Below are 7,636 nucleotides of genomic sequence, written 5' to 3' on the forward strand. Positions count from 1 at the left end.
CTCACACCCAGCCTGACCCTCCCCTGTCCCAGCTCCATGCCGTTCCCTCGGGTCCTGTCGCTGTCCCCAGAGAGCAGAGCTCAGCGCCTGCCCCTCCGCTCCCCTCGTGAGGGAGCTGCAGGCCGCCATGAGGCCTCCCCTCGGCCTGCTCTGCTCTGCGCTGAACGAACCCAGGCACCTCAGCCACTCCTCACACGCCTTCCCCTCCAGACCCTCCACCACCTTCATAGCCCTCCTTTTGACATGCTCCATTAGTTTTATGCCCTTCTGACACTGTGGCGCCCAAAACCACCCCCAGTGCTTGAGGTGAGGCGGCAGCAGGCAGAGCAGAGCGAGACAGTCCCTTCCCTCGACTGGCTGCAGTGCCAGGCCTCATGTACCCGGAGTTATTTGGAACACAAGTCCTGTGAGGAGCGGCTGAGGGCACTGGGGGTGTTTAGTCTGGAGAAGAGGAGGCTCAGGGGAGACCTTATTGTTCTCTGCAACTGCCTGAAAGGAAGGTGTAGGGAGCTGGGGTTCGGCCTCTTGTCACAGGTAACTAGTGATAGGAGTAGAGGGAATGGCCTCAAGTTGCACCAGTTAAGGTTCAGGTTAGAAATGAGGAGACATTTCTTCTCAGAAGGAGCAGCCAGGCATTGGGACGGGTTGCCCAGGGACGTGGTTGAGTCACTGTCCCTGGGGGTGTTCAGGGAAAGGTTGGATGTGGTGCTTAGGGATGTGTTTTGGTGGGTGACATTGGTGGTAGGGAGATAGCTGGACCAGATGATCTTGAAGGTCTTGGCCAACCTTAATGATTCTATGATTATAGTATTAAACGGTGGACTCGGCAGGGCTCGTTTCTGGGTTGGACTTGATGATCTCAGAGGTCTTTTCCATCCTAAATGATTCAATGATTCCATGTTATGACAGAGGCACAACCAGTGTCGCTCATTAGCTCAGCTTTGGCCACCAACAGGTCCCTTTTGGAGTGGGCTGGACCTGGCTCTTGTCTGACATGGGGCAGCTGCGGGGCTCTTCTCTCAGAGGCCACCCCCGCACCCCCCTGGCTTCCAAACCCTCTCCAAGGAGTCCCAAGATGTCGTATCATTAACAATATGCGAGGACGCCTGAGGGAAGCCTTCTTCTCCTTGCAGGGTGCCCGTGCTGCCATTGCCTGCCCCAGCCCATCTGCTTTGTCCATGGCGGGCGGTTCATGCCCAGGCACCGCAGGCTGCGTGCCCGCTGTGCCCCCGGGTGTCACAAGCTGTGTTGCGTGAGGATAACGGTGACGATTGCAACAGCCCCAGCAGGCACCTCAGCAGCCAGGAGGGACGAGGAGCAACCCCACCATGAACATGCCCATGGGTCTCTGACTGATTGGCCAAGGGCGGCAGAGGCGGCAGCAGGAAGAAGCCCAGCTCCCACCCACCAGCAATGGCATAAAACCCTCACGTTTAGGGCAAAGCAGCACTCCTTGGCTGCAGGGGCACGTGGACACCAAGGATTCCTGTTGGCTTTTTTTGCGCCTGAGCACCAAGACCTTCATAAGGTAGGGACCTGCAGGGCCCTGTCTCTTCTGGTACAGCTGCTCAGCTCAAGTCCATCATCCTCGACTCCTCGCAAGGACCAACTGTTAGATCCTCCCTGTACTCTTGCTCCCCTCTGGGGAGGGGCTGCTCAGGGCTATGGCAGTAAGTGTGGGGCCAGGGAGGTTCCTTGCTGCTGCAGAGCTGGCAGTTACCTTGGGTTGTTGGTGGGGATGCCCAAGCCCATCTGGGAGGTCTGTCCTGAGCCTGGGGAACACAAGGTGATTGGGCAGGGTGGTTTCACTGGCCACCTTAGGGCTGTCTGGGGTGGTTGTCAGCACCGATGAATCCTTCATGCAGTATAGTAGCCTCAGGCCCTTCTTTTCCATGACTTGCAGAGCCTGGATCCTTTCTTGACCCTAACCTTATGAGAGGCTTTGCAGTGAGACTTGTCACGAGCATGTCCTGTTGTCTCTAAGCCTGTCTTCTTTCATCCCTTGATTGGGATCAGCTCTGGGGACAGCCAGTTGTGAGGCCATAGAAATCGAACCCCTCTGGGGAACCCTTGTGATTTGTGTCTTTCTGTCCATCTGGGAGTCTCATTTCTTTTAATTATTGGGACACCCTGAAATGCTCCCAGCGCACGCAGGGTGGTGCACACCTGAGAACTGTTCTGAAGAGAAAGGTCAAGAAAACATCTTTTTCCTGTAGTAGGAGGCAGTCCATTTTTGGATTCCTGAAAGCTGTGCCCCGGCTCCTGCAGCACCACCTGGGGTTCTCCCCCAGGTCCTTGTCACCTTGGTTTGTCTTCACTGCAGCAGCCCCGTGAAGACCTGCTCCGGGCATCAGCCATGAAGATCCTGTTCCTGCTCTTCCCCTTCTTCCTCCTCTTTCTCCAGGGTGCTGCAGGTGAGAGGGGGAGGAGGGAGATGGGCTGAGGTGTGGACCTGTGGCAGTGTGGTCCTCCATGTCCAGGGAAGCAATGTGACAATGTGCAAGCTGGTGACATGCTTTCTGTTATCTCTGTACAGGACACGGGGTTGATGCCCTGAATTTTGTGAGCAGGATGTCCCCCTCGCTTCTCGCTCCTGGAAACAGCTCCTGACGTCCTCTCCCCTTCCCGCCCCTGCAGTCTCCCCGTGAAGTGCCCGTGGGAGTGGAAGCACTGCTCCTGCTGGGTGCGAGGGCACCCGTGTGCTGGAGACATCCTGCCCCAGGCCTGCTGCCGTTTGGCCAGAGGCTGCTTTTCCGCGCTCGAATAAAGGTGTGCAGTTTGGCATTGCAGCTGGTGGGAAGTGTGAGCGTGTCCTTGTGCCAGAGGGTGCCCAGGGGTGCTGTTCCCCACCAGCACTGTGGGGATGCCCGGGCTGGCAGTCCCTGTGGGGCCAGGCTGTTTGCTGCGGGTGAGGAAGGTGCTGTGTGTCCCGGGCAGCCACGGGAGCCAGCACAAAGGTACGAAGAGACCCACAAGGACCACTGAGTCCAAATCCTGGCTCTACAAAGCACCACCCAAAACCAATCCCTATGCCTGAGAGCGTTGTCCCAACACTTCTTGGGCTCCAGCAGGCTTGGACACCAGCAGGATCCTGTCCAGGTGTCCGACCACCCCTGGGTGCAGAACCTTTCCCTCACACCCAGCCTGACCCTCCCCTGTCCCAGCTCCATGCCGTTCCCTCGGGTCCTGTCGCTGTCCCCAGAGAGCAGAGCTCAGCGCCTGCCCCTCCGCTCCCCTCGTGAGGGAGCTGCAGGCCGCCATGAGGCCTCCCCTCGGCCTGCTCTGCTCTGGGCTGAACAAACCCAGGCACCTCAGCTGCTCCTCACACGCCTTCCCCTCCAGACCCTCCACCACCTTTGTAGCCCTCCTTGGACACTCTCTGGTAGTTTTATGCCCTTCTGACACTGAGGTGCCCAAAACCGCCCGCAGTGTTCCAGGTGAGGTGGCAGCAGGCAGAGCAGAGCAGGACAATCCCTTCTCTTGACCAGCTGCAGTGCTGGGCCTGATGCCTCCCAGGCTATTTGGAGCACAAGTCCTGTGAGGAGCGGCTGAGGGCACTGGGGGTGTTTTGCCTGGAGAAGAAGAGGAGGCTGCGGGCAGACCTTATTGTTCTCTGCAACTGCCTGAAAGGAAGGTGTGGGGAGCTGGGGGTCGGCCTCTTCTCACAGGTAACCAGTGATAGGACTAGAGGGAATGGCCTCACATTGTGCCAGGGAAGGTTTAGGTTAGGACGTAGGAGACATTTCTTCTCAGAAAGAGCAGTCAGGCATTGGGACGGGTTGCCCAGGGAGGTGGTGGAGTCACCGTCACTGGTGACAACCAGTACTAGAAGCTGTACTGAAACCAGTGATCTTGCCCATCACATGCTAGCTGTCAATTTCAAAAACAATGAGAGGACATCTGAGGGAAGCCTTCTCCTCTGTCCAGGGTACCTGTGTAGCCATTGCCCTCCAGGCACCGCAGGCTGCATGCCAGCTGTGCCCCCGGGTGTCACAAGCTGTGTTGCATGAGGATAACGGTGACGATTGCAACAGCCCCAGCAGGCACCTCAGCAGCCAGGAGGGACGAGGAGCAACCCCACCATGCCCATGCCCATGGGTCTCTGACTGATTGGCCAAGGGCAGAGGCGGCAGCAGGAAGAAGCCCAGCTCCAACCCACCAGCAGTGGCATAAAACCCTCATGTTTAGGGCAAAGCAGCACTCCCTGGCCGCAGGGGCACGTGGACACGAGGGATTCCTGTTGGGTCTCTTTGTGCCTGAGCACCAAGACCTTCATCAGGTAGGTGCACACCTCACAACTCTTCTGAAGAGAAAGGCTGAGGAAAAATCTTTTTCCTGTAGGTGCAGGCAGCCCCTGTCTGAGTTCCTGAAAGCTGTGCCCAGGCTCCTGCAGCACCACCTGGGGTTCTCCCCCAGGTCCTTGTCACCTTGGTTTGTCTTCACTGCAGCTGTGTGAAGACCTGTTCCGGGCATCAGCCATGAAGATCCTGTTCCTGCTCTTCCCCTTCTTCCTCCTCTTTCTCCAGGGTGCTGCAGGTGAGAGGGGAAGGAGGGAGATGGGCTGAGGTGTGGACCTGTGGCAGTGTGGTCCTCCATGTCCAGGGAAGCAATGTGATTTGTTGGAGTGATGCAAAGGTTAGGAGGGACTGATGAAAAGAAGCTTTCTGAGTGTCATTGCAAGAGGTTTGGCTGCAGGCTACAAGCCTGTGTCCAGCTGTTCCTCTGCTCTTGTCTCTGCAAGAGCACCCATCAGCAAGGCCTTCAGAGGGACCTTTTGGTCTGTGCATGGATGGGAGGGAGCCCAAGGGGGATGTTGGCTTGGTGGAATGGCTGGCACACAAAACTGTCCCATGTTCAGGCCTGGTGTCTCAGCTTAGTTTCCCAAAATCTCCTTTTCTTGAGACTCTCCAGGTGGCTTTTGAAGGTTTCCAAGCATTTGGACTCCATAACCTCTTGGGCAAGGTGTGCCAGTGCTCTGACCCATGATGCAATTATCTTTACAATGGCTTCTCTGTGCATGTCTTTCTATTGCAACAGGAAATTATGGCCCCTGTGGAATCAGAGGTGGAGTTTGTCGTCCAGGGGGCTGCCGGTTCCCTGAAAGGCGTAATGGGAGATGTTCACTTATCGTTCCTTGCTGCAGCAGGTAAGATCCTGGCTGCAGAAAGGGATTCCTCCTTTGTCCATTGAAATGATTGTTACGGTACTCTTCCTATTCCACACGTAACCATCAGCATCAGAATGCGCTCCGCAGGAGAGGCCCAGAAAGGAAGGGGATTGTGGGCTTGGATGTGTGGATTCAGCCCTGTATGGTGCTGAAGGACCCTAAGCTTAGCTAGTACCTCCCCATTCTGCTCAGCCCCACAAGGCTTGCCCAGCCTTTGTGGAGGACTCTGCCATGCTGGCAAAGGGTTAAGGTTACCTTTTGGAGATGGTCAAGGACACGGTCCTGTTCTTGATGCTTCTGCAAAGACTCGGAGTCAGGGCTACCAGCACTAAGGAGGGCACAGTTCTAAGCCCTCAGCAGTAAGGCCATGAGTTCACCTCTGGGCATTTGACTCTTATGTCTTAAGATTCGTTAGTCCTTGGGGAGGAGGTGGGAGAGAGTGGGAGAGAGACAAAAGGGAGAAGTTTCAAGGAGGTGATAAGGTTTCTGCTTTCTCTGTACAGGACATGGTTTTGATGCCCTGAATTCTGTGAGCAGGATGTCCCCCTCGCTTCTCGCTCCTGGAAACAGCTCCTGACGTCCTCTCCCATTCCCGCCCCTGCAGTCTCCCCGTGCAGTGCCCGTGGGAGTGGAAGCACTGCTCCTGCTGGGTGCGAGGGCACCCGTGTGCTGGAGACATCCTGCCCCAGGCCTGCTGCCGTTTGGCCAGAGGCTGCTTTTCCGCGCTCGAATAAAGGCTTGCAGTTTGGTATTGCAGCTGGTGGGAAGCGTGAGCGTGTCCTTGTGCCAGAGGGTGCCCAGGGGTGCTGTTCCCCACCAGCGCTGTGGGGATGCCTGGGCTGGCAGTCCCTGTGGGGCCAGGCTGTTTGCTGCGGGTGAGGAAGGCGCTGTGCAGGTGCTGCCTGCTGGGGAGGGCGAGTGACAGCCCTGTGCTGGTGCTGCCGGGCACGGGCGGCCATTGTCCCGGGCAGCCACGGGCCCAGCAGCGCTGGCTGTGTGTAGAGGGCTGTGCTGGGCAGTGTACTTCCACGTCAATCTCTTTGTGTTGTGTGTAGCAGTCTCTTCATTGGATGAGTGCTCAACCCATGTTTCCGCAAGTGCCAAGGACTTACTGTCCTGCTTCTCGGTGGGAAAGAAGTGATCGTTTATGCTATGGTGTTGCTGTCTGTGCCAAAGGGGACGTGGACTGTGCTCCAAGAAGAGGGATCAGACTGCACATTGGTGTTTGCCCGTGTGTGTGAGCTCTGAAAATTCACCCTTAACCTTATTGGTGCTGTTTTGGAGGCTTCCACCACCCTTTCGGTAGCCTCTTCTCATCCCCAAGGGCTTGATGAGTTCCTACAGTTCCAAGGGTCCCGTTCCCAGGGTCCTAGGGAAAGAATGAGGCTGGCATGAGAACAGATAGTGCTGCTGCACAGTATAGACAGTGGCTGGGCTGTCAGCAGCAATGGTGCGAGATTTTTGAGGACATCAGTTTGCTGCCGCTCCAGCATCAGCTCCCAGGCTGAGCGGTGCAGCACTAGGGACCCAGGGGTGTTCCTGTGCCCTTGGGCTGCCTGTCCTCCCCTTTCTTCAACAGCCACGGGAAATTTTCCAATGGGAATCTGGGCGAGGTTTATGGCACTTGGATGGGAGATGCCCACTGCCATCCCACAGCAGCCTACGGGAGAAGCTGCTGACACCTCAGGATACCTGGCCAAGAAACATTTTTTCCTGTCCTCCCCCTGTCAGAGAGGACAAGGAATCGCTTTCCTCCTCTGACAGCTCTGAGAAGGATTCCCAGGCCTTCAGCCCTGGGTCTTGTGTCATCCCACCTTGCAAAAGAGATGTTTGCTGCTGTGGTTTGCTGGACGCATCTCGGGACACACACACTGCGTCCTTTGTCTTTGGAAACTGGCACCAAACTGCTGCCATACCACAAAAAGGAACTACTCTTTAAGAAGCTGTCCTAGCAAAACTGTTTCTTCTGGGTCTTCTGATGGACATGGCCCCTCTGTCCATCCAGAACCTGCCTAGACACCTAATCTGCTTCACAGGTAACCTATTCACCCACTTAAAGTTTGCTGGTGAGCACACCCTGCACCCCCCCACACCTGTTGTGGGGCACACACAGACACTCAGTGACCACGACCCTGCTCCAGCCGCCAGTGTGGAGCCCGCCCTCGCCTCCCTCACGCCGGTCCCCCAGCAGCTGGTTTGGGGGCACACACCGCTCCTGCCCCATGGCGGGGGGTAGCAGGCCCTGCTGGATCCAGGACCTGATGGCAGGACCCCTCTGACTCCAGCAGCTGGCACCGCAGTAACCACGGGGCCTGCACCCGCGGCCTGACTCCGGCAGCCGGCCCTAAATTCACTCACGCACACCCCCAGGTCTCACCGGTCCTGGCACGCACACACACGGGAGAGAGAGTGCAAATAAGCAGACAGAGTTAAGAAAAGATTTAATGAGGAAATATAAGAAGATTGGAT

At 56.8% G+C, this 7,636-nt stretch overlaps 1 long non-coding RNA gene across 1 annotated transcript; it reads left to right on the plus strand.

The window, feature by feature from the left end:
* The first annotated feature begins 4,176 nt into the window (after positions 1-4,176).
* Positions 4,177-6,469, plus strand: LOC308192474. The gene is made up of 4 exons (XR_013948826.1): positions 4,177-4,279; positions 4,417-4,536; positions 5,038-5,146; positions 5,671-6,469. It is a non-coding gene; the product is annotated as an uncharacterized lncRNA (long non-coding RNA).
* Positions 6,470-7,636: the final 1,167 nt, after the last annotated feature.

Source organism: Anser brachyrhynchus (genome assembly GCF_964034855.1).
Source record: "Anser brachyrhynchus genome assembly, chromosome: 3".
Classification (NCBI taxonomy): domain Eukaryota; kingdom Metazoa; phylum Chordata; class Aves; order Anseriformes; family Anatidae; genus Anser; species Anser brachyrhynchus.